Source organism: Amblyraja radiata, chromosome 2 (genome assembly GCF_010909765.2).
Source record: "Amblyraja radiata isolate CabotCenter1 chromosome 2, sAmbRad1.1.pri, whole genome shotgun sequence".
Taxonomy (NCBI): Eukaryota; Metazoa; Chordata; class Chondrichthyes; order Rajiformes; family Rajidae; genus Amblyraja; species Amblyraja radiata.
In genome coordinates this window covers 117,658,754-117,686,402 of record NC_045957.1, presented here as the reverse complement: position 1 = coordinate 117,686,402, position 27,649 = coordinate 117,658,754, and the positions used below count along the sequence as shown (strand labels likewise).

The 27,649-nt window shown below is 43.7% G+C and overlaps 1 long non-coding RNA gene across 1 annotated transcript; it reads left to right on the top strand.

Moving 5' to 3' along the window:
* Window positions 1-306: 306 nt before the first annotated feature.
* LOC116967626 lies at window positions 307-27,649 on the top strand. Its single transcript, XR_004410283.1, has 3 exons — window positions 307-326; window positions 12,986-12,992; window positions 27,516-27,649. It is a non-coding gene; the product is annotated as an uncharacterized LOC116967626 (long non-coding RNA).

Genomic DNA, 27,649 nt, shown 5'->3' with positions numbered 1-27,649 from the left:
AATTGTACAGGGCCCTAGTGAGATCAGTTTTGTGTGCAGCCTTGGTCTCCAATTTTGAGGAAGGACATTCTTGCTATTGAGGGAGTTCAGCTTAGGTTCACAAGGTTAATTCCCGGGATAGCGGGACTGTCATATGTTGATAGAATGGAGCGGCTGAGCTTGTATACTCTGGAATTTAGAAAGATGAGAGGGGATCTTATTTGAACATAGAAGATTATTAAGGGATTGGACACACTAGAGGCAGGAAACTTGTTCCCAATGTTGGGGGAAGCCAGAACCAAGGGCCACAGTTTAAGAATTAGGGGTAGGCCCAGAGATTTGTGACTGTGGAATTCTCTGTCTTAGAAGGCAGTGAAGGCCTATTCTCTGGTTGCTTTCAAGAGAGAGTTAGATAGAGCTGTTAAAGATAGCGGAGTCAAGGGATATGGCGAGAAGGCAGGAACGGGGTATTGATTGTGGATGATAAGGCATGATCACATGGTATGGCGGTACTGGCTTGAGTGGCCGAATGGCCTGCTCCTGCACCTATTGTCTGTTGTCTGTGGACATGGGAATAACATTTAGTGCAAGATAAATCCAAACCAAACCAAGCTGTGATGTGTCCCGATAATTGATGGCCTTACACTAGAAGAAGACACAGTTGTTCCCAACAAAATGATTTTATTTAGAAACATAGAAATAGAAACATAGAAATTAGGTGCAGGAGTAGGCCATTCGGCCATTCGAGCCTGCACTGCCATTCAATATGATCATGGCTGATCATCCAACTCAGTATCCCATACCTGCCTTCTCTCCATACCCTCTGATCCCTTTAGCCACAAGGGCCACATCTAACTCCCTCTTAAATATAGCCAATGAACTGGCCTCAACTACCCTCTGTGGCAGAGAGTTCCAGAGATTCACCACTCTCTGTGTGAAAAAAGTTTTTCTCATCTCAGTTTTAAAGGATTTCCCCCTTATCCTTAAGCTGTGACCCCTTGTCCTGGACTTCCCCAACATCGGGAACAATCTTCCTGCATCTAGCCTGTCCAACCCCTTAAGAATTTTGTAAGTTTCTATAAGATCCCCTCTCAATCTCCTAAATTCTAGAGAGTATAAACCAAGTCTATCCAGTCTTTCTTCATAAGACATTTATGCTAAAACATTGTGTCCCTTGAAAAGAATCTGAAGATTGAACTATTAAGTGACTTTAATGGAGATTTTGAAAAGTTGCTACAAAGCTCGGTTTTCCTTCTCAAACTCTCAGCAAGTCATCATTGTCTTCCGACTTGAGGAAGAATTCGTGGCTGGGCCGCCTTGTACGAAATATGCCCAAAAAGTTGAACATTTTATGTCGTTGCCCTTACAGTGACCGTTAAAGAAATCAACAGAGTGGGATTCAGGGACGTATCAGCTCTGAACAGCAGATTGCCTTTGACTCTACCGATGGAATTTACTTCAAGAAGAATATGGTGCAGAGGACAAAACAAAGAACAACTGTGATGCCTCTCTTTGTGCTGTCATCAAATTCCGCTGTAAGAATGACGTGATATCTTGAAGAATGACATTGTACTTGAACATAGATCATTGAACATAGAACAGTACAGGGTGGGCACGGTGGCTCAGCGGTCAAGCTACTGCCTCACAGTGCCAGAGGCCCAGGCTCGATCACAACTACGGGTGGGGCTTGTCTGTACAGAGTTTGAACGTTCTCCCCGTGACCTGCCTGGGTTTTCTCCGAGATCTTCGGTTTCCTCCCGCACTCCAAAGACACTCCAAAGGATTTGTAGGTTAATGGGCTTTGGTAAAATTGAAAGTTGTTCCTAGTGTGTGTGGGATAGTGTTAGTGTATGGGGGTGATCGCAGGTCGGAGCGGACTCGATGGGCCGAAGGGCCTGTTTCCCCGCTGCTAATCAGCAGGGAGGGCGAGGTCAGAAGAGGTGGGATGATGTCATAGAGTCATAGAATGATACTAGCCCACACTGACCAACATGTCCAAGTTACACTAGTCCCACCTGCTTGCGTTTGATCCATATCCCTCCAAACCTAAGATCTTATCCCTCCAAAGATAAGCAAGAAAGCAACTTGAAATTAGAGAAATCAAGACTGCTCTGTTTTAAGCAGCCCAAGTGAAATATGAGGTTCTGTTCCTCCAATTTGCATGGGATAAACATGGATAGGAAATGATGAGAGGGGATCTTATAGAAACATATAACATTCTTAAGGGATTGGGTAGGGCTAGATGCAGGAAAAATGTTCCCATTTTGGGGGAGTCCAGAAGCAGGGGTCACAGGTAAGAATAAGGGGTAGGCCATTTAGGACTGAGATGAGGAAAAACTTTTTCACCCAGAGAGTTGTGAATCTATGGAATTCTCTGTCACAGAAGGCAATTCACTGGATGTATTCAAGAGAGAGAGTTAGATATAGCTCTTAGGGCTAACGGAATCAAGGGATATGGGGAGAAAGCAGGTTACGGGATACTGATTCTGGATGATCAGTCATGATCATATTGTATGGCAGTGCTGTCTCGAAGGGCCGACTGGCCTACTCTTTCACCTATTTTCGATGTTTCTATGTTTTGAAAGATTTTGGCCAAACACAGGCAAATGGGACTAGGTTAAATGTGGCATCTTTATCGGCATGGATGAGTTGGGCCAATGGGCCTTTTCTGGGCTGTATGACTGTGACTTCAGAAATATCAGAAAGCAGGATGTAATAACTCAACATTGTCTAGTTTGGTTTAGTTTAGAGATACAGCACGGAAACAGGCCATTATGCCCACTGGGTCCATGTCGACTATCGATCCCCACACACTAACTCCATCCAACACACACTAGGGACAATTTACAGTTAGACCAAGCCAATAAAGCTAGAAACCTTTACGTCTTTGGAGTGCGGGAGGAAAATGGAACAACCGGAGAAAACCCACGCAGGGCAAGCAGAGAACGTACAAACTCACGTAACAGTTCCAGAGAAAATGTCCAAAGTCCACAATATGGTAGGTGGTAAAATCCAGGGGTGCCAACTCTCACACATTGAGCGTAAGAAACACGCATTTTGCCAAATTCTCACGCTCTCACGCTCATCACAAATTTCTCACGCTCTGTCGTGGGATATTCTGTGATTAACGAAAATTTCAAAACTCATATCAATTGAATGGGCCGTGGGTGTTGGATAGCCAGGGCTGAGGGAGGGATGGAAGCAGAAGCAGCGGCGGGGGCAGATGCAGACTGGCGAGTGTTTGCCGGGGCTGGCGAGTGTTTGCCGGGCTGGCGAGTCGCACGCTGCAGCTCCGGCCATGGAGCAGCCACAGTGCAAGAGTCCCGGGGCGTCGGAAGCGTTGCGCCACAACGTGAGAGTCTCTGTGCCGAATTCGCCTAGGTGACCGGCATGGATCAGGCTGCGGCTCGGTGCATCCTGGAGGACAACTAGTGGCTGCTGGAAATAAGTACCAAGCACTGCGTAGAACCAGTGGAACATAGTGGCCTTCAAATGGGGGTGGTTGGAGAAAGCATCCTGCTTGCCTGCTAGATTTTCACTTACTGTAACTGCAGGAAAAAAATTCCCGATGTTGGGGGAGTTCAGAACCAGGGGTCACAGTTTAAGAATAAAGGGGGGCCAGTTAGGACTGAGATGAGGACAAGATTTCTTCACGCAGAGTTGTGAATCTGTGGAATTCTCTGTCACAGAAGGCAGTGGAGGCCAATTCACTGGATGTTTTCAAGAGAGAGTTACATTTAGCTTTTGTGGCTAACTACATCAAGGGATATGGGGAAAAAACAGGAAAGAGGTACTGATTTTAGATGAACAGCCATGATCATATTGAATGGCAGTGCTGACTCGAAGGGCCGAACGGCCTATTCCTGCACCTATTTTCTATGTTTCTATGCTTGAGTATTTGGCAATAAAACTCGACCCTTTGATTTTGAAGCATTCATGCATGGTGGAGGCATAATGTAGTCATAGAATGATACAATGTGAGGACTTCCGATGGCTGCTATGAAGCGGTGAGGACAGCTGCACAGAGCTCTGCTCTCGACAAATCGTGTTTAAAGCCGGTTCCTATGCCAGGATCGACTTAAAAACTCTTACCGGGTTTACTGAACGTCGTGGGTACTGACGTCATCAGACGGTGCCAGTGGAATCGGGATTTAAAACGATTTTACCGGTAAAAATCGGATGAAAAAGGGAAGAGGTCAGAGAGGACCCAAGAAGACTACAATCAGTCTCCTGCTCCAAAAAGCTCTGGATGAGCTTGAAACCACTCCTGAATCCACTTTTGAAAGTTTGGAAGAGGAGCTGGAGTCTCAACAACCAACAGTTGAAATGGCAGCAAGAGCTAAAACAAAAGAGTTAAAAGAAAGGGAGAAAGAAATGAAAAGCTTGGAAGAAAAGGTAAGAGCCAATATTACTAAAGACAGTACTAAAGATCTTCAGAAGCAATTTGCCAAAATGAATTCTACAATGCAGAATAATTTTTCTACAATAATCTCTCTAAGAAAATTGACAACAGTTGTGGAGAATTAAAGGAACTTTACGTATCCCTGAACCAGCAGTTCAAAGATTTGGAGTCGAGGACTGCTAAGGAATTGGAAGGAATGCAGAGAGATTATAACAATAAACATGACTCCTTGCTGAAAAAGGTGGAAACATTGATGGAAGAGATGCAGGGTGAAATGCAGCAGATGGGCCAGGAAATAACAGGTTTGAAAAAACAACACGACGCGAATTGGGAGCTGACGAATAAACTGAATGAGAAATGTCAAGATTTGGAAGCCAGGTCAAGGAGGCAGAACTTGAGAATAATAGGAGTTAAAGAGGGGGCAGAGCACGGCTCTCAAATGTGTGATTTTATCACCAATTTACTTAAAGATGTTTTCAAACTGCCAGAAAAACCAAAGATAGATGTGGCTCATCGTGTTGGTCGCTTCCAAAGAGGAGCGAATGCTCCACCACGTCAAATTATTGTAAAGTTCTTAGACATTTCAACTTTGGAAAATTTATTAAAGAAGATATCCTATGGAGAAAAGCTTACATTTGCTGATAATATTGTTAGATTTTACAGAGACTACCCTCGGGAAATTCTGGCAAAAAGACGCCAGTATAAAAGAGCAAGACATTCTGAAGCTCGTTATGGCGTTATCTATCCTGCCAAAATGTTAATTACGTACAATGCTAAGCAACGTTCATTCACGGATCCGGATTCAGCTTGCAAATATGCCCAGGAGATTTTAAATAAAATTCAAGGAAAAACGGAATAATATGACATTACGCCTGCTGAACTTGTTTTTTTGTTTCAAACAAGACACTAGAATTGTTCAGACGGTTCTCAGACAGACTTATCTGGCAAGAATGTGTTTTTCAATAACAGTCCTAACTTCATCTTGAACTGAAAAACTGAAGCTCAACAGATGGAATGTTCAAGGTCGCAGGCTCTGCGCCAAGTTTTTCAGCCCTGATAATTATTAGACTGTTCTTTTTTGAATTTAAAACAGTCGTGATGGTCTCCCTTTGTCTCAGTACTATATGATCTATTATTTACATACACAGCATATAACTAACTAACTAATTAACTATATATACGCAATAAACTTAATTAACGCTAAAGGTTTAATGTATTATACTAACATGACTAACTATATAGTAGGAAGGATGGGGGAGGTTAGACAGATGATATTCTAAATACTAATTATGAATTAACTAACATACAGGCTAATGAAAAGTGTGATTAATGACGAGGTACTTTAACCTATAATAACTCTTATTTTATTTTAAATCTTCGAGCTTTTCTTCTATTTTATTTTAAATTTTTTAGCTATTAATCGACCTGACATGATAATTTTGGTTATAACTGGAGGAAACCGACTAATGTTGGATGATACTTTACTAGGGGGGCAAAGCCCAGTGCATAATTCCATCGACGGAGGTCAATTTAAAATTAATCTTACCCACCATAGGTGGCTTTTTTTGTTTATTCACTATTATGAGTTGTATGATTTAACAATCTTTGTGAACACTTCATTTTATGTTTTTCTCTTTCCCTTAATTATGTTTACTAGTGCCAGGAGATGTGAAACTAGTGCAGAAATTATGAAGGACAACCCTGGACTCGGGATTTCGAGGTACCTGGCTGCATCACATGAATCATACATTCTGGTAATAATAGCCAATGCAAGATAAAAGTCGAATAAACACCGGAGGTCTCACTTTCTGTAGTTGGAACATTAGAGGTGCGAATGAGCCAATTAAGAGGGGTAAAATTCTGGCACAATTAAAATCATTAAACACGGATATTGCTTTCCTACAAGAAACGCATTTGAAACAACAAACTCAGATCAGATTAAGGGAAAAGGATAGGTCAAACCTACTACTCCGCATTCACTTCTAAAGCAAGAGGCATGGCCATTATAATTCGGAAAGGTATACCTTTTAAATTAAAGAAGTCCATATCTGATAAAGAGGGAAGATACGTTATAGTCACGGGAGAAATTTATAATACACCATTAACTATGATAAATATTTATGCGCCTAATTTTGATAACCCCCAATTTTTAAAGAAAATAGTAGATATAATTGCAGAGCATAATTATCAAAATATAATAATGGGGGGAGATTTTAATTGTGTTATAGACCCATATTTAGATAAATCAATAAAGGTAGGGAAGCGTCTTGTTAAAACTAAGACCTGTGAATTTTTAAATACTTATATAAAAAATAATAACATAACTGATGTTTGGAGAATAGCAAACCCAAGTGGAAGGAAATATTCGTTTTACTCATCGGCTCATAAAACATATTCACGAATTGACTATTTCTTATTGGATACAAAATTAATCCCGTATGCGACTAAACCATCATACCATAATAGTATTATTTCCGATCATTCACCACTGACTTTTATACTTAAAATCGAGGGAATGCCGGGCATAAAACCTTTTTGTAGATTCAACGCACAAATATTAAATAACCCGCAGGGTTATGAGCATATAAAAGAACAAACAAAAATTTTTTTTCGAGATAAATGAGACGCCGGCTATTTCAGTATCGCTATTATGGGAAACCTTTAAGGCATACATTCGTGGTGCTATAATCTCTTATCAAAGTTTTCAAAATAAAGAAAATAAAAAAGAACTTCAACAGATAGAACAGGAAATAAAATCACTAGAACTGGACAATGCAACTGACCCAACCATAGATAAACATAACAAGATAACCTTATTGAAATATAATCTCAATAGAATATTATCGGCAAGAGTAATAAGACTATTCCAAATTACAAAACAGGCACACTTCGAATTTGGGGATAAGCCACATAAATTATTAGCGAGGCAACTGAAGCAACAAGAAAAGGAAATACCATCAATAAAATTAAATCTGATAAGGGTGATCTTCTAACACTACCAAAGGATATTAATAAAAGGTTTGCCCAATTTTATCATAATTTATACACGATTAAAATAAATACAGATGATAGTAAAATTACAAATGTTTTAGATAATTGCAACCTCCCTAAATTGGATAGTTTAGAACAAGAGGAATTAGGAGCACGGTTTACTAGTGAAGAAATAAAACAAATAATAAACTCATTGAAAAATGGGAAGACCCCAGGACCAGATGGTTTTAGTAATTAATTTTATAAACGATTTCAGGAGTCAATTGTACCAAGATTACTCAACTTGTATCGAAAATAAACTACCAGAAACTTTAGCAGAATCAACAATAACGCTTATACCAAAAAAAGATAAAGATTTAGATGAACCGGGTTCTTACAGAGCTATATCACTTCTAAATACGGATCAGAAAATCTTAGCAAAGATTCTAGCTAGAAGACCGAATAATTATATTAACAAATTGGTAAACCCGGATCAAACTGGATTTATACCCAAAAGACAATAATTTAATAATTTGAGAAGGCTTTTCAATATAATGTACTCTCACAAAGAGGACATTGAAGATATTTCAGTTGTTACGCTGGATGCAGAGAAGGCATTTGACCAGGTAGAATGGCAGTATTTATATAAGGTATTCCAAAAATTTAATATGGGAGAGAATTTTATTAGATGGGTTAAACTACTTTATGATAAACCTACGGCAAAAATATTAACTAATAATATGTTATCTCCAAAATTTTATTTAACAATGCTATTTGCCCTTATGATAGAACCGCTGGCTGAAAGGATTTGAAATCATCCAAATATTCACGGATATAATACTAACGACTCAAAGAATAAAATGTCATTATATGCTGATGATATTCTTTTATATATTACTAACACACAAACGAGTATCCCCACCTTATTAACACTAATTGAGGAATTCGGTTCTTTTTCAGGATATAGAATAAATTGGAATAAAAGCGAAATTATGTCTTTAAAACCACAGGATGCGAGACACTTTTAAAATTCCCTTTCAAAATTGCAACAGAAAAATTCAAGTATTTGAGTATTCAAATTACGAGAAGACACAAATCATTATTTAGCGCCAATTTTATGCCACTATTAAATAAACTGAATGTTATGATTACATTTTGGAAAACGCTCCCACTCTCATTGATAGGTAGAATTAACGCTATAAAAATGACTTTCTTACCACAATTAATATATTTGTTTTAAGCGATCCCAATATATATTCCAAAATATTTTTTCAAAAAACTAGATTCTAACATCACTGATTTTATATGGGATTATAGAGCACACAGAATTCAACGAAAGCATTTGTGTAAACCTAAAGAAGTTGGGGGTTTATTATTACCTAACTTTACGCATTACAACTGGGCAGTGCATATTAAGAACATAATGTACTGGTTGGATAGTTCCACTCACCAGTCGGAGTGGATAAGAATGGAGAAAGAGGAGTGTTTCCCGTACGATATAGGAACGATCTTGTTCTCACCGATAAAATTGAATAGTATAATATATAAGAAGAACCCAATTATTCACAATACAATAAGAATTTGGAAACAAATAAAATTATCCTTGAAATTAAATAATCTATCAGTACTAACCCCAATATTAAACAATCCTGCATTCAAACCATCTCTTATCGACAAAACATACAAACAATGGGATAGACTGGGGATTAGGAAAGTAGGAGCTATGTATGAATTTGGCAAATTGTTATCATTTCAACAATTAAAATCAAAATTTAAACTGAATGATAATCAATATTTTAAATATATACAGATATGTGACTTTATGAAGAAATATATACATAGATTTCAAACTATATTTTTAGACCCTTTAGAAGAAGCAATGAATATTAAGGCTGATTCACAAAAACTAATATCATATTTTTATAATAGTATATTAAATAGAGAATTACCCTCAACAGAGGCACTAAGAGAAGATTGGGAACATGAACTAATGATAAAGATCCCGAAAGATAGATGGGAAAAGTATCTGATGAACACACATAATTGCTCTATTAATGCAAGACATAATTTAATTCAATTTAAATTATTACATAGACTATATTATTCAAAAACGAGGTTGAATAAATTCTACCCAAACGTCTCTCCCAGATGCGATAAATGTTTGTTTCAAAACACCAATATAACACATTCATTTGTAGGATGTACAAAGTTGAATAAATTTTGGAGCGATATATTTGATATATTTACAAAGCTCTTCAAGTCAAGAATAGAACCTAATACGGAATGGATTATATTTGGAATAATAGTAGAAGATATCAATTTAAATAAAGACCAAAAAGTATTCTTTAATTATGGGTTAATAATTGGAAAGAAATTGATACTTATATTTTGGAAAAATACAGCTATACCAACTATTAAAATGTGGATTAGAAATATGATGGACATAGCACACCTTGAAGAAATGAGACTCCGCCTAATAGATAAATATGACCAATTCTTAAGGAGTTGGTCCCCTTTCATCGACTTTTTGGAATCATGTGATGCAGCAGTACCATAAAGATTACTGATTTCAGGTCAGGTCGTGGATAGATTTACATCTCTGAATAAAGATTTGAAAATTTATTTTTTAAGGGGATTTTTCTCCTATTTCTACTTTCTATTTTTTCTTTTCTTATATACACACTTCACGTTTTTCTATTTTCTACTATCTATTTTTCCTCTTTTTCTTCTCTCTATTTTTTTTGTTTTTTTTACTTCCTTTTCAAAAACATAAAACTAGAGGTTGTACATAGAATGTATTACGTTATGACATAGTTGGCACCTAAAATTAGGTCCCACTGTATTGTTTCGTACTGTATTAACTTCTAATAAAATAAACAAATAAAAATTAATAATAAAAAAAAAAGAATGATACAGTGTGAAAACAGGCCCTTCGACGCAACTTGCACACACCCGCCAACATATCCCAGCTACACTACCTCCTTTTGGTCCATACCTCCAAACCTGTCCTATCCATGTATCAGTCTAACTGTTTCTTAAATGTTGGGATGGTCCCTGCCTCAACAACCTCCTTTGGCAGCTTGTTCCATACACCCACCACCCTTTGTGTGGAAAAAGTTACCCCTTAAAAAGTTACCTCTTAAAAATACTTCAAAGAAAAAACATTGACCATACTTCTACAATGCACTAAAACTTGATTTTAAAACATCAAATTTCAAAAGTCCCAACCGTGGGAGGGAACACCCCCCCCCCCCCCCCCCCCGCTCCCACACCCGTCCCCCTCTCTGTTGTTCCACTCCAGAGAGCACTGCCAGATGTGAGCGGGGAACTGAGGCCAGTTGTCCATGATGTCTGGATCCCAATACTCAGCTCTTCGTATTTCGGAGTTGGCTAATGTTATTAATTTGTAATTAGCCTGATTTGTAATTAATTGACCAAATCTTAATTTATTAATCCGGAATATCCAGGGGGATAGGATAAGTGTAATAATAAAAAGACATGCAAGGTGTCAGGCTGTCTGTCACAACATACAGCCCCGATAACCCATTATTTCCTTCAGTTAAATATTGGGAAGATAGCACTATTGTCATTTGCCACTCAACTATTATGTTTATGAAGAAGGGTTTTGGCCCGAAACGTTGCCTATTTCCTTCGCTCCATAGATGCTGCTGCACCCGCTGAGTTTATCCATCATTTTAATCTACCTTTGATTTTCCAGCATCTGCAGTTCCTTCTTAAACAATATTATGTTTGTTTACCTCACTGACTATTTCTACCCCCCCCCCCAATTCCTTTGACAGGTTGAATAGAAATGTCCCCAATCTCGTTTTTATTAATTGAACACATAGATGAACATCCTCAAGGAGTGTAATCAGATGGAAACTGATTTGTATACGATGTTTAAGAGCTTGTTCAAAGAAGGGGCATATTTTAAAGTGATAGAGATACTTGCAGTGGAATGTGTGAGGAGGTTATTATTTGTCTTTAGTTTTAGCTTGAACCAGGACATCTGAAGATTCAAAGTTTAATATAGTAATTGTGCTGATACTGACTCCGACCAACCACATAAAGGGCCTGTCCCACTGCGGCGACCTAATTTGCGAGTTTAGAACAGTTTGCGCGTGACTCAATCTCGCAGCATGATCGACACATGGTCCTAGGAGGTCCTAGGAGGTAACTGTAACACTCGTTAATGCATGAAGGAAGTTCCTGCATACTCGAAGCCTCATGCTGAAAAATGTTCTGCGAGTAAAAATTGGTCAGCATGGTTCTACTGAACTCGTAGTACAGTGGAGTGGGGTCGCTATGCAGTCGTGGTAGCCATAGGCAATCTCCTTTGTTGACCGGGCATTTTAATTGGCTCATTGGAGTTTTCAGAACCAAGGAAAACCGACCAGTAATGTTAAATGCTCGCTAAACATTATTAAATGTTGTCTGGCTTCTTAAAAGTGTCTCCACTCCTTCTCCCCCCCTTCTCCCCCTATCTCTCCCCTTCTCTCCCCCACCCTTTGCGCTCTCTAAAGGACTTACCGTACACTGTACCAGCCGTCTTTTACCTTCCTGTTCATCGCGGGTGTGAATTTCAGACCCTGCTTTCCCTGGCCCCCGCCTTTGCAGTGTGTGTGTGTTGACGGTCGATCCAGCTTGCGGCTTCATCGCTGACGTTCGATCCAGCTCGAGGTTTTTCAGGCGAGTGCCCTCAAGCTTGAAGGTCGATGGCAGTCGCTGAAACGTCCCGTTAATGGGACAGGTCCTTAATGAATATCATCCATTCCGGAGGTTTAATTTTTCTGATGCCATTTAAACTTCACTTGGATTTCAATCATTTCAATGTAAAAGTAATTGGAAATGGGGAGCATTGGAACAAAAATTTGCCCTCGGTACATATTAACTGTAATATAATAGTAAGATTAAACGAGAACTTACCAGTTTGAAGTTTGATCTTTATTTTATTAGGAGTTACGATGAGGAATTACGTGAAGACCCCGCCAGCACTCTTCAAAGCAGCGGTGTGGAATCACAAGATAAGAAGAACTAATATGACAGTTGACCTTTATAATAGAGGGCGGGAGCGGAGGGCACGTAACTCCTCATAAAATAAAGATCAAACTTCAAACTGGTAAGCTCGTTTAATCTTACTATTTTACTTCGGAGTCACGTGAGTGACTACGTGAAGATTTTAAAGATCTGTGATTTCAAGCCGTGGAACAATCCATGCTTCACTCACTGCCGAAGTCATTCAAGGGAGGAAGTATGTTATTGGATTCAGACATGTATCCAATTCAAACAATAACAATTTATTTTAACAAAATAATGCTCCCTAGGGCTAAATATATTTCAGAATTTAAACTTGATTCTGCAACACCGCAGATTTGGTTATTGGCTTATTATAAAGAATTGGAAGGTCTTTCTCTAGACCATCCTGCTGTTGCGAGGATATGGTCCATAGGCACTTCCTTGTCTCTAGCTGCCGGTGTTGCTGTTGCCCTTGTGGATAAAGATTTAAGATGTCAGTATCCACCCCAGCAGCCAAATCTGTCTGAGCCATCTAGAGATGGTTTGTGCTGATACCCTGCCATTAGGCTGTTTATGGCTGCCCATAGTGACAATTTGCTTCCTCTTAAGTTTTAGTAGTCTTAAGGTATAGTAGAAGGTGTGTCATTACACACAGTCGGGTGTCAGATGGGTATACCTGGAATTCCAAATTTTGTCCTGATGTTCCTGCTCTAATATGCGAAGTTATCTTTTCTGGAGATTCCATAATTTATCCCAGTCTCAGTTTATGTAGAAACTGGACCCTTAGAGCTGAGACCAGTACTATCAGCATACTGTTTTTAAATGTCAGTTTTCCCCCAGGGACAGGGACATTGCTGGTGCCCCTAGCAATGTTAGTACAACACTGACGTCCCAGATATGGGAGTACCTCACTCTAGGAGGGTTAGTGTTGTAAATAATCCTCATAAGTTTGGCAACTAGAGTGTGAGATCCCATGGAGAGTTGTCGTGGCGCCTGCCACCAGCAAGCTGACAGGGCACTTCTGCACAATTATAGTGCTGCAGCTCAGTCCTTCATCTACATGAAGGCTGGACAGGAATTCCCAGGACGTTGGTGATTGTAGCTGTATTAGACGCTACACCAGTCCTTGTTGATTCTTGATAGGCCGCCGTGATCATGCTCATGGTCCTGTCCGCCAGCCCGGATCTAGCATGGTGGACTATGGTTCAGAGACTATGTCAAAGACCACAGGGATCCATGGCTGTGTAGGCCAGTCAGGTACTTCCAAGACACCTGATGCTGAGTCCATATGTATTTTGCTTAGGATCCGACTAATGAGGCAGGGGGGAAAAACATTGTAAACAATTATCCCCCATTCAGCGAGTAACGTCCATTGCAGCTGCCCCAAATGTGGTTCCCAAGCGACATATGTTGGTAACTGGTGATTGGGTCTAGATGCAAATGGATCGATATCTGGTGTCCCTCTTTTGGTAATATCAACAACTTTTTTGTGGTCCAACAGCCATTCGGTGCTGTCATTGAATGTTCATGACCTGGTGTGTGCCACTGTATTGAGCTTACCTGGTAGGTAAGTTTGCTGATAGCCAAATATGTATGTTAACACACCATAACCAATTTATATTGGCCAGATTGACACATGATATTGATCTTATTTCACCCATATGATTAATGTATGCCACCACTGTGGTATTATCAATTTGTAGGCGGACATGCAGATTGTGCGTTGTGAGCAGTAGGCTTTTAGCCCATGAAACGCACCCAACATCTCTAAATACCCAGTGTTTTTAGTAATGATGATTACTAATAATGATGGGCTGGAACTATGCCAAGTATTCCCTTTCATCATTATAACTCCGAATTGCTTTGGCTGGTAACTGCATAGGTCGATCAAAGTGACCTGCAAGGTGTTTTTGCTCTTGCACTTTTGCCCTTTTTGAGCTTTAATGATGCAAGGCACAAACTGAGTAGCTGGAAATGCTGCTACTAGTTTTTCAATTACCCTTGTCTCCTGTCTAATAGATGGTTTATTTTGTAATAATTAATTTTGTTGTAGGCTTCCACCAAGTCTGCTTTACTCTTTGGCAATGTTACAGACAGATCGATAACGTTAATTGTAAATCCCAGAAAGTCCATAGTTGAAAGTCCATTAGATTTATATGGATGGAGATGACCCCAGAGTTTCACCCAATGTTTGGTAGCTAAAACTGCTGATTTAGCTAGATCCAGGATTTCCCCCCACAATTGATATATCATCAAGATATGCCATGACAATATGTTTTTGTTTCTAATATTGTCAAGGTCAGTTTTAATATTTTGGTGAACAGTCTTGGGGCTGAAGTTAGGCCATTAGGCAACGCTATACTCTGCCATAGTTGCCCCATCCAGTTAAATTTTAGGTATCGACAATGATCCCTCCATGTCTCCCAAAACAAGTGTAACATTCCCCCTGTTAGTACAGGTCATACACCTTTGTGTTCTGGAAGGAACCAGATCCACCTACCTCCCTGGTTGCAGTGGTACGTCCCTTTCTTCAATTTCTGCCTCTTCTGCGGAAGAGGCGCCGGGGTGCGGGGTTGGCACGTTTTCCATGAGGGTCGCTCTGGACCTTGGCCTAAAAAGGACCTTCGTGGTGCTGCGCGGCCCTCATGCTTTCACCAGCGTCCTGGTGTTGATACCTGCTGGTGGTTGCATAGGGGTGCTGTCGTTGCTGATGACGTTGTTATGAGCCCGACGTCTTTAAACTCTTCGTCGAGCTTTTTTACTTGTTTAAATAAGTTTTCCCCCTGGTTGTGTTGCAGTTGTTTCGCACAACCTTGCAAATTTGGGGTTTAGTGCAGGTTTACTGTGCTCTCGCAAGCAATTGATTTCATAGTGGGTATTGCGGAGCAATGTCAATCCTGCTGTCCCCTTCTTCAGGACCAGCCCAGCCCTGGTCCACAATGCTCTCCTCTGTCGAGGGGGATGCATTTTTTTACAGCCCTCGATAAGGTGCTGTTGTGGGAGTGCGAAGACTCCGATAGTGAGCTTGCTCCATCTCCCGGAGCAAGTCACGGGCGGACCTCTGCTGCACTCGGGCAGCACACCCTCTCGGCCGGACACAGATGAGTATGATCGGCCGGGCTGAATCCTGCTGGGCTTTGCCTCCAGCCTGCTGCGCTGATTTGAGCTGTATGGCTCATGGCGCTGGATTCAGCTTGGCAGAGTTGGAGTCGGTAAGTGGACCTTAGTAGCCACTCCAACGGTCACTTCCACTGCCCTTGGGCAGTGCGTCCTCCTGGCCGGACTCCCCGAGTCTATCGGCCGCACCGACTCCTGTTCTGCTTGCCTCCAGCCCGCTGCGCTGTTTCCGGGTATACAGCTCGCGGTGCTGGGCTCAGCCTGCGCTGGTCGTCCCCGGCTGTCGGCTGTCGGCTGTCGGAACCTTCCTAGTCCCTCACAGCCTGCGGTCCTGGAGCCGCTGGTCACTCATGGCTGTCAGCTGTTGGAACTTTCCCAGTTCCCCGCAGGCTGCGGTCCAGGTGCCACTGGTCGCCCGTGGCTGTCAGCTGCCGGAACCTTCCTGGATCCCCGCAGCCTGCGGATCTGGAGCCGCTGGTTGCCCATGGCTGTCGGCTGCCGGAACCTTCCTGGTTCCCCGCAGCCTGCGGTCCTGGAGCCGCTGGTCGTCCATGGTTGTCGGCTGCCGGGACCTACCAGGTTCCCCGCAGCCTGCGGTCCTGGGGCCGCTGGTCGTCCATGGTTGTTGGCTGCCGGGACCTACCTGGTTCCCCGCAGCCTGCAGTCCAGGTGTCCATTTTTTCTTCCCCTTGTCCAATGTGCTGCAACATAAAGCACAGCAAGGGGTAGAAATACAACTTCAATATAATTTTTTCTCACCTTGTAGGTCCGTTTCAATTTTGCCGCGGGAGCGCTCCACCCCCGGCCGTCGCTATGTCGCGCACGCGTGCTGGCGGGGTCTTCACATAGTCACTCACATGACTCCAATGTAAAATAATGTATGCATGTTGGTAGGTGCAATCAATACAAAGATCATTTGATATTTTGATCATTGTTGTGTTATGAATACCGCAGAAAATATTTTGTACTCTCAAGATCACATTTAATAGAATAATATTGCTTCAATATATAGTTATTGTTTTTTGCATTTCGGAAAAGTCCCAGCTGAGAGGAAGAGAGCAATATACTGAAAATATTGGGGGTGAAAATGACTTGAGGACAGTTTGTTAGGAAAATTAAGGAAATGGTAACAGAATACATACAGCTGAGTGAGTATAATTTTACGGATGATAAATAGTGTTCAACCAATTGATGACTTATTTGACAAAGTAACCAGCATGTTAGATAACAAGGAACCCAATGGATGTAGCAAATTGTGTTATGCAGAATTTGGTCTGTGAAGTGCCCCATAAAAGATTACCGCATTAGCTAAGCACCTGTGGACTTGGACGTCATAGGTTAAGTCCAGGGGGTCAGATATGGGGCTTCAGGTGTGGGCCAGATATATTGTCAGTACTGAGGGGCTAGGAGCAAGGCCAAGTGTGCACCCAGAGTCGAGGTCTGGAATAGTACTAGGTCTGCAGTCAAAGCTGGGACAATGGGAGTGTTCAGCACTGGGAACCTAAGCAGGTAAGCAGCTATGATCAGGGTAGAATAGGGGGCCAGGTGTAAGGCTGGACTCAGGGTCAGGAATGAGAGAAGGTATGCAAGGAAGGAAGAGGAGGAGCCAGAGGGCTGAGGGAGAGCTGAGAAGGGGATGAGACGGTTGGGACCACCTGAAATTAGAGATGTCAATGTTCATATCGCTGGGGTACTCCAGCGGTGTGACCATAATATGGTCAGGTTTAATTGTAGAGTTTAATTGGAGAGGGAGAAGGGTAGATTGGAGGTGTCAGTGTTACAGTTGAATAAAGGGGACTATTGGGCACTGAGGGATGAGCTGGCCAAAGTTAACTGGAAAGATACCCCAGCAGGGATGACGGTAGAACAACAATGGCAGGTTTTTCTAGGAATGATACAGAAGGTGCAGGATCAGTTCATTCCTAGGAGGAAGAAAGATTCCAAGCGGAGTAAGGGGCGACCGTGGCTGACAAGGGACGTCAGGGACAGTATAAGAATAAAAGACAAGAAGTACAACATAGCAAAGATGAGCGGGAAGCAAGAGGATTGGGTAATGTTTAAAGAGCAACAGAAGATAACTAAAAAGACAATACGGGGATTCATTAGTCTATGAAAGTAAGCATGCAGGTACAACAGGCAGTGAAGAAAGCGAATGGCCTGTTGGCCTTTGTAACAAGAGGAGTTGAGTATAGGAGCAAAGAGGTCCTTCTGCAGTTGTACAGGGCCCTAGTGAGACCACACCTGGAGTATTGTGTGCAGTTTGGTCCCCTAATTTGAGGAAGGACATTCTTGATATTGAGGGAGTGCAACGTAGGTGTACAAGATTAATTCCAGGGATGGCTGGACTGTCATAGACTGAGAAAATGGAGCGGCTGGGCTTGTACACTCTGGAGTTTAGAATGATGAGAGGGAATCTTATTGAAACATATAAGATTGTTAAGGGTTTGGACACGCTAGAGGCAGGAAACATGTTCTCGATGTTGGGGGAGTCCAGAACCAGGGGCCACAGTTTAAGAATAGGGGGTAAGCCATTTAAGACGGAGTCGAGGAAACACCTTTTCTCACAGAGAGTTGTGAGTCTGTGGAATTCTCTGCCTCTGCTTGGAGGCCTTTCAAGAGATACTTTCAAGATAGAGCTAGATAGGGCTCTTAAAGATGGCGGAGTCAGGGGATATGGGGATAAGGCTGGAAAGGGGTACTGATTGGGGATGATCAGCCATGATCACATTGAATGGCGGTGCTGGCTTGAAGGGCCGAATAGCCTACTCCTGCACCTATTGTCTATTGTCTATTGCAATTTCTCACTCCCAACTCTCACCCATTGTTGGCAGCACTGTAAACTCAGGATAGTACCCTAGCTAATGGCGGACCCAAAAAATGTTAGAGTAATTCAGTGAGGCATGCAGTATCTCTGGAATTCATTTTTAGGTGAATGTTGGGGGAATCCAGATCCAAGGGCCACAGTTTAAGAATTAGGGGTAGGCCATTTAGAACGGAGATGTGGAAAGTTTTTTTCACCCAGAGATTTGTGAATCTATGGAATTCTCTGCCTCAGAAGGCAGTGGCGGTCAATTCTCTGGATGCTTTCAAGAGAGAGCTCTGAATGATAGTGGTGTCAGGGGATATGGCGAAAAGGCAGGAACGGGATACTGATTGTGGATGATCTGCCATGATCAAATTGAATGGTGGTGCTGGCTCGAAGGGCCGAATGGCCTATTCCTGCACCTATTGTCTATTGTCTATTGACAAGGGAATAACGTTTAGTGCAATATAAACCCAGTAAAGTCCTATCAAAGATAGTTTGAGGGTCACCAATGAGGTAGATAGTACACTGCTCTCTAAAGATGGCGGCGCTGCCTTGGCAGCTGCGGCTCACCTGCAGTCCGTTTGTTTTTTCTTTTTTTGTTTGTTCTTTTGTCCTATTTTAGTTAATTTTTGGTCTTATTTTAATTTTATTATGTTGTGTATGGGGGTGGGGGGGAGAAACGTGTTTTTGGTCTCTTCCTTCGGGGGGATGCGACTTCTCTTGTCGTATCTCCCGTGTCCGTCTCCGTCTGAGCTGAGGCCTAATGGCGGAGCTGGCAGCCTCGGAGCTGGGGCAGCGTTCCAGCGGCAACATCGGAGCTGTGGCGTTCCGGCGGCAGCGGCGACCTGACCTCAGAGGATCGGTGAACGACAGTGTCGGGAGCTCACAGGTCGCCTCGGAGCAGAGGGAGAACAAGGAGGGAAGAGACAAGGACATTTAAGATTTTTGCCTTCCATCACAGTGAGGAGGTGCCTGGTGAACTCACTGGTGGATGTTAAATTTGTGTTTATTGTGTGTTTTTGTCATTTTTATTATATGTATGACTGCAAGGCAACGAAATTTCGTTCAGACCGAAAGGTCTGAATGACAATAAAGGCTACTTTACTTTAATTGTGGTAGGATGATTCTGTTGCCTGGTAACAGTTGAGAAGAAACTGTCCCTGAATCTGGAGGTGTGCATTTTCACACTTCTATAACTTTTGCCCATTCGGAGAGGGGAGAAGAGGGAGTGTCCAGGGTGTGAGTTGTCCTTGATTATGCTGCTGGCCTTGCCGAGGCAGCATGAGGTGTAAATGGAATGAACAGAAGGGAGGTTGGGGTTTGTGCGATGGTCTGGGCTGCGTCCACAACTCTGCGGTCCTGGATGGAGCTGTTCCCAAACCAAGCTGTGATGTGTCCCAATAAATGTGTGTTGATGGCCTTACACTGGAAGAAGACACAGTTGTTTACACCAAAACGGTGATTTTATTTACGTTAAACATTGTGTTTCTTGAAAAGAATCTGAAGAATGAACTATTAAGTGACTTTAATGGACATTTTGAAACGTCGCTACAAAGCTCAGTTTTGCTTCTCAAACCCTAGAATGTAGATCAACAGTTGGGCATAATTGTCCGGCCAACCAATCCAAGAGAGCTCGGATAAATGTATGAGACTGGAGTGCAGATACTTGGCCTTATTCAGGCGCCGGATTATGGGAATGTTGTTGCAGCACAAGACGTGGAGCAGGTAGCAGGCCCAGAACTTGACCTTGATGGACGTGACATTGCTGTTCCTACTGTTGATCATGGACACCAGAGTGGTCAGGAGCTGCTGGTCCACCATGGTGCTCTGCATGGCGGTGTTGTTGTAGCAGATCCCCACCAAGCTCTGGAGCACTGTGATCTGGTCCTTCTCCGTGTAAATGGTCTGGTTCAGGTAGCGCAGAAGAGGCTCGATGTAGGCCTGCACGCAGTTGGCTGCCTCCGGCCCACCTAGTGGAGAGGAGACACCAACGTCATCTAACAGCAAGGACAGCTCCTTGAGGCTCGTCGGCCGGCGACAACGGGAACCCACCCCAAGGCTCGACAATTCGTAAGTGATAGGAGCAGAATTAGGCCATTCAGTCCATCAAGTCTACTCTGCCATTCAATCACGGCTGATCTATCTCTCCCTCCTAACCCCATACTCCTGCCTTCTCCCCATTGCAGTCAGAAATAGGTGAATTGATCATGGGGAACAAGGACATGGCAGACCAATTGAATAACTACTTTGGTTGTGTCTTCACTAAGGAAGACTTAATTAATCTGCCGGAAATAGCAGGGGACCGGGGGTCAAATGAGATGGAGGAACTGAGTGAAATCCAGGTTAGCCGGGAAGTGGTGTTAGGTAAATTGAATGGATTAAAGGCCGATAAATCCCCAGGGCCAGATAGGCTGCATCCCAGAGTACTTAAGGAAGTAGCCCCAGAAATAGTGGATGCATTAGTGATAATTTTTCAAAACTCTTTAGATTCTGGAGTAGTTCCTGAGGATTGGAGGGTAGCTAATGTAACCCCACTTTTTAAAAAGGGAGGGAGAGAGAAAACGAGGAATTACAGACCTGTTAGTCTAACATCGGTAGTGGGGAAACTGCTAGTCAGTTATTAAAGATGGGATAGCAGCACATTTGGAAAGTGGTGAAATCATTGGACAAAGTCAGCATGGATTTATGAAAGGTAAATCATGTCTGATGAATCTTATATAATTTTTCGAGGATGTAACTAGTAGAGTGGATAAGGGAGAATCAATGGATGTGTTATATCTGGACTTTCAGAAGGCTTTCGACAAGGTCCCACATAAGAGATTAGTATACACTTTTAGTATACATCTTTACTCAGAGAGTGGTAGCTGTGTGGAATGAGCTTCCAGTGGAAGTGGTGGAGGCAGGTTCGATTTTATCATTTAAAAATAAATTGGATAGGTATATGGATGGGAAAGGAATGGAGGCTTATGGTCTGAGTGCGGAAGTGGCGGCGCTGTGATACAGCTGCGGCTCGCCTGCAGTCTGTCTGTTTTTTACTTTTTATGTCGTTTTTTTTTGTCTAGTTTAGTAATTTTTTTGGTTATTAGGTGGTGTTATGTGTGTGGGGGGAGGGTGAAACAGAGCTTTCTGTCTCTCCCTTCGGGGGAATGCGACTTTTTGTCGTATCCCCCTTCTCTTCCCCGTCTGCGCTGAGGCCTAATGGCGGAGCTGGCGGCCTCCAACCTGCGACCGACCTCGAGGGTCCGGAGGTAAAGCCAGCCAGGACTCACCAACGCGAGGCTGGCCGTCTTCGAGCTGTGGCGACGTCCGGGTAGCGGCACGATTCGGCGCTCCGGTGAGGGCGAACGGTGCGGGGCTGAGACACTCCTGTGCGGCCGGCACGGCTACTGGCTGGAAGGCGCTCCCGAGCGAGCGGCCTGGTGCGGAGCTGAGACACTCCTGTGCGGCCGGCACGGCTACCGGCTGGAAGGTGCTCCCGAGCGAGCGGCCTGGTGCGGGGCTGAGACGCTGCCGTGTGGGCGGACCGGCTACCGGCTGGAAGGTGCTTCCGTGGGGGCAGCCCGGTGCGGGGCTGAGACGCTGCCTTGTGGGCGGCCCGGTGCGGGGCGGAGACGGTGCTACGGCGGCTGAGGCGGCGGCGACCTGGATCCTGGGCTCGGCCGCGGGCCGGTGGAGGACAATGTCGGGAGCTCGCAGGTCACTGGCTGGTGCCTGTTTTCCGGAGCACCCGTTGCAACAGCTGCGGGCAGCTTCGACAACCCCCCGGGCCGCGGAGTTTGAATCCGCGGGACTGACTTACCATCGCCCGGTGGGGTATCGCCTCGGCGCAGAGGGAGAAGAGGAGGGAAGAGACAGTAACTCTAAGACTTTTGCCTCCATCACAGTGAGGAGGTGTTTGGTGAACTCACTGTGGTGGATGTTAATTTGTGTTTATTGTGTTTTGTTATTATTACATGTATGGCTGCAGGCAACAGCATTTCGTTCAGACCGAAAGGTCTGAATGACAAATAAAGGTATTCAATTCAATCAATCAGGTAGATGGGACCAGGGGAAAATAATTGTTCGGCACGGACTTGTAGGGCCGAGATGGCCTGTTTCCGTGCTGTAATTGTTATATGGTTATACAAACTTAAAGCACACGGTATTGGGGGTTCAGTATTGATGTGGATAGAGAACTGGCTGGCAGACAGGAAGCAAAGAGTAGGAGTTAACGGGTCCTTTTCAGAATGGCAGGCAGTGACTAGTGGGGTACCGCAAGGCTCAGTGCTGGGACCCCAGCTATTTACAATATATATTAATGATTTGGACGAGGGAATTGAATGCAACATCTCCAAGTTTGCGGATGACACGAAGCTGGGGGGCAGTGTTAGCTGTGAGGAGGATGCTAGGAGATTGCAAGATGACTTGGATAGGCTGGGTGAGTGGGCAAATGCATGGCAGATGCAGTATAATGTGGATAAATGTGAGGTTATCCACTTTTGTGGCAAAAACAGGAAAGTAGACTATTACCTGAATGGTGGCCGATTAGGAAAAGGGGAGATGCAACGAGACCTGGGTGTCATGGTACACCAGTCATTGAAAGTGGGCATGCAGGTGCAGCAGGCAGTGAAGAAAGCGAATGGTATGTTAGCATTCATTGCAAATGTATTTGAGTATAGGAGCAGGGAGGTTCTACTGCAGTTGTACAGGGTCTTGGTGAGACCACATCTGGAGTACCTCATACAGTTTTGGTCTCCTAATCTGAGGAAGGACATTCTTGCCATAGAGGGAGTACAGAGAAGGTTCACCAGACTGATTCCTGGGATGTCAGGACTTTCATATGAAGAAAGACTGGATAGACTCGGCTTGTACTCGCTATAATTTAGAAGATTGAGGGGGGATCTTATAGAAACTTACAAAATTCTTAAGGGGTTGGACAGGCTAGATGCAGGAAGATTGTTCCCGATGTTGGGGAAGTCCAGAACAAGGGGTCACAGTTTAAGGATAAAGGGGAAATCTTTTAGGACTGAGATGAGAAAAACATTTTTTACACAGAGAGTGGTGAATCTGTGGAATTCTCTGCCACAGAATGTAGTTGAGGCCAGTTCATTGGCTATATTTAAGAGGGAGTTAGATGTGGCCCTTGTGGCTAAAGGGATCAAGGGGTATGGAGAGAAGGCAAGTACAGGATACTGAGTTGGATGATCAGCCATGATCATATTGAATGGCGGTGCAGGCTCGAAGGGCCGAATGGCCTACTCCTGCACCTATTTTCTATGTTTCTATGTTTCTATAACCCCTGATCAGGAACCCGCCCGAAGACTGTTCAGTTCATAAGTTCATAATAACACAAACCAACCTCTCTTCCATCTACACTTCACTCTGCCTCGGCAAGGCCAGTAGCATAATCAAGGACCTGCCTTACCCTGGTCACTCCTCTTCTCCCCTCTTCTATCGGGCAAGGCAAGGTAACTGACAAACCCGGACGTGTTTGGCGTGTGGGAGTAAACCGAAGATCTCGGAGAAAACCCACGCAAGTTACGGGGAGATCGTACAAACTCCCTACAGACAGCACCCGTAGTCGGGATCGAACCCGGGTCTCTGTCGCTGTAAGGCAGCAACTCTACAAGTTCACGTCATAGGAACAGAATTTGGCCATTTGGCCCATCAAGTCTACTTCGCCATTCAATCATGACTGTTCTATCTCTTCCTCCTAACACTATTCTACTGCCTTCTACCCGTAACAATTGATCAGGAGCTTGTCGGTCGATGGGACCGGGTACCCACCTGAAGGGGTATGTTTGCCGACGTGGGCAAGCTGGGCTGAAGGGCCTGTTTCCGTGCTGTATCTCTCAAACAGGACTAAACTAAAAGATAGTAAGTTGACAAACCTGTATAACTTATTATGCCCAATGAAGTCGCTGCCTGCAGCCTGCTACTCAATGGCAGATGAGATTTCAGCAACACCTCTCCGTAATCCTTAATCTGTTTGATATAAACTTTGCCTCTCAGCAAGTCATCATTGTCTTCCGACTTGAGGAAGAATTCGTGGCTGGGCCGCCTTGTACGAAATATGTCCAAAAAGTTGAACATTTTATGTCGTTGCCCTTACAGTGACCGTTAAAGAAATCAACAGAGTGGGATTCAGGGACGTATCAGCTCTGAACAGCAGATTGCCTTTGACTCTCTCGATGGAATTTACTTCAAGAAGAATATGGTGCAGAGGACCAACAAAGAGCAACTGTGATGCCTCTCTTTGTGCTGTCATCAAATTCCGCTGTAAGAATGACGTGATATCTTGAAGAATGACATTGTACTTGAACATAGATCATTGAACATAGAACAGTACAGGGTGGGCACGGTGGCTCAGCGGTCAAGCTACTGCCTCACAGTTCCAGAGGCCCAGGCTCGATCACAACTACGGGTGGGGCTTGTCTGTACAGAGTTTGAACGTTCTCCCCGTGACCTGCCTGGGTTTTCTCCGAGATCTTCGGTTTCCCCCCGCACTCCAAAGACACTCCAAAGGATTTGTAGGTTAATGGGCTTCGGTAAAATTGAAAGTTGTTCCTAGTGTGTGTGGGATAGTGTTAGTGTATGGGGGTGATCGCAGGTCGGAGCGGACTCAATGGGCCGAAGAAGGGCCTGTTTCCCCGCTGTTAATCAGCAGGGAGGGCGAGGTCAGGAGAAGTGGGATGATGTCATGGAGTCATAGAGTGATACTAGCCCACACTGACCAACATGCACAAGTTACACTAGTCCCACCTGCTTGCGTTTGATCCATATCCCTCCAAACCTAACATCTTATCCCTCCAAAGATAAGCAAGAAAGCAACTTGAAATTAGAGAAATCAAGACTGCTCTGTTTTAAGCAGCCCAAGTGAAATATGAGGTTCTGTTCCTCCAATTTGCATGGGATAAACATGGATAGGAAATGATGAGAGGGGATCTTATAGAAACATATAACATTCTTAAGGGATTGGGTAGGGCTAGATGAAGGAAAAATGTTCCCATTTTGGGGGAGCCCAGAAGCAGGGGTCGCAGTTAAGAATAAGGGGTAGGCCATTTAGGACTGAGATGAGGAAAAACGCTTTCACCCAGAGAGTTGTGAATCTATGGAATTCACTGTCACAGAAGGCAATTCACTGCATGTATTCAAGAGAGAGAGTTAGATATAGCTCTTAGGGCTAACGGAATCAAGGGATATGGGGAAAAAGCAAGTACGGGATACTGATTTTGGATGATCAGTCATGATCATATTGTATGGCAGTGCTGTCTCGAAGGGCCGAATGGCCTACTCTTTCACCTATTTTCGATGTTTCTATGTTTTGAAAGATTTTGGCCAAACGCAGGCAAATGGAACTAGGTTAATTGTGGCATGTTTATCGGCATGGATGAGTTGGGCCAAAGGGGCCTTTTCTGGGCTGTAGGACTGTGACTTCAGAAATATCAGAAAGCAGGATGTAGTAACTCGACATTGTCTAGTTTAGTTTAGTTTAGAGATACAGCACGGAAACAGGCCATTATGCCCACTGGGTCCACGTCGACTATCGATCTCCACACACTAACTCCATCCAACACACACTAGGGACAATTTACAGTTAGACCAAGCCAATAAAGCTAGAAACCTTTACGTCTTTGGAGTGCGGGAGGAAAATGGAACACACGGAGAAAACCCACGCAAGGCAAGCGGAGAACGTACAAACTCACGAGTTTGTGAGAAACACGCATTTGGCCAAATTCTCACGCTCTCACGCTGATCACAAATTTCTTACGCTCTGTCGTGAGAAATTCTGTGATTAACGAAAATTTCAAAACTCATATCAATTGAATGGGCCGTGGGTGTTTTAGAGCCAGGGCTGAGGGAGGGATGGAAGCAGAAGCAGCGGCGGGGGCAGATGCAGACTGGCGAGTGTTTGCCGGGGCTGGCGAGTGTTTGCCGGACTGGCGAGTCGCACGCTGCAGCTCCGGCCATGGAGCAGTCACAGTGCAAGAGTCCCGGGGTGTCGGAAGCGTTGCGCCGCTGCCGAGAGAGTCTCTGTGCCGAATTCGCCTAGGTGACCGGCATGGATCAGGCTGTGGCTCGGTGCATCCTGGAGGACAACTAGTGGCTGCTGGAAATAAGTACCAAGCACTGGGTAGATACAGTGGAACATAGTGGCCTTCAAATGGGGGTGGTTGGAGAAAGCATCCTGCTTGCCTGCTAGATTTTCACTTACTGTAACTGCAGGAAAAATGTTCCCGATGTTGGGGGAGTTCAGAACCAGGGGTCACAGTTTAAGAATAAAGGGTAGGCCAGTTAGGACTGAGATGAGGACAAGATTTCTTCACGCAGAGAGTTGTGAATTCTCTGCCACAGAAGGCAGTGGAGGCCAATTCACTGGATGTTTTCAAGAGAGAGTTACATTTAGCTTTTGTGGCTAACTACATCAAGGGATATGGGTAAAAAACAGGAAAGAGGTACTGATTTTAATGCATCAAATTTTAAAAAGTCCCAACCGTGGGAGGGAACACACCCCCGCTCCCACACCCTTCCCCCTCTCTGTTGTTCCACTCCAGAGAGCACTGCCAGATGTGAGCGGGAAACTGAGGCCAGTTGTCCATGATGTCTGGATCCCAATGCTCAGCTCTTCGTGTTTTGGAGTTGGCTAATGTTATTGATTTGTAATTAGCCTGATTTGTAATTAGTTGACAAAACCTTAATTTATTAATCCGGAATATTCAGGGGGATGGGATAAGTGTAATAATAATTACACTATTGTCATTTTCCACTCAACTATTATGTTTATGAAGAAGGGTTTCAGCCCGAAACTTTGCCTATTCCCTTCGCTCCATAGATGCTGCTGCACCCGCTGAGTTTCTCCAGCATTTTTGTCTACCTTTGATTTTCCAGCATCTGCAGTTCCTTCTTAAACAATATTATGTTTGTTTACCTCACTGACTATTTCTAACCCCCCCCCCCCCCAATTCCTTTGACAGGTTGAATAGAAATGTCCCCAATCTCGTTGTTTTATTAATTGAACACATAGATGAACATCCTCAAGGAGTGTAATCAGATGTGATTCAGATACGATGTTTAAGAGCTTGTTCAAAGAAGGGGCATATTTTAAAGGAATGATAGAGAAACTTGCAGGGGAATGTGTGAGGAGGTTATTATTTGTCTTTAGTTTTAGCTTGAACCAGGACATCTGAAGATTCAAAGTTTAATATAGTAATTGTGCTGATACTGACTCCGACCAACCACGTAAAGGGCCTGTCCCACTGCGGCGACCTAATTTGTGAGTTTAGAACAGTTTGCGCTTGACTCAATCTCGCAGCATGATCAACACATGGTCCTAGGAGGTCCTAGGAGGTAACTGTAACACTCGTTAATGCTTGAGGGAA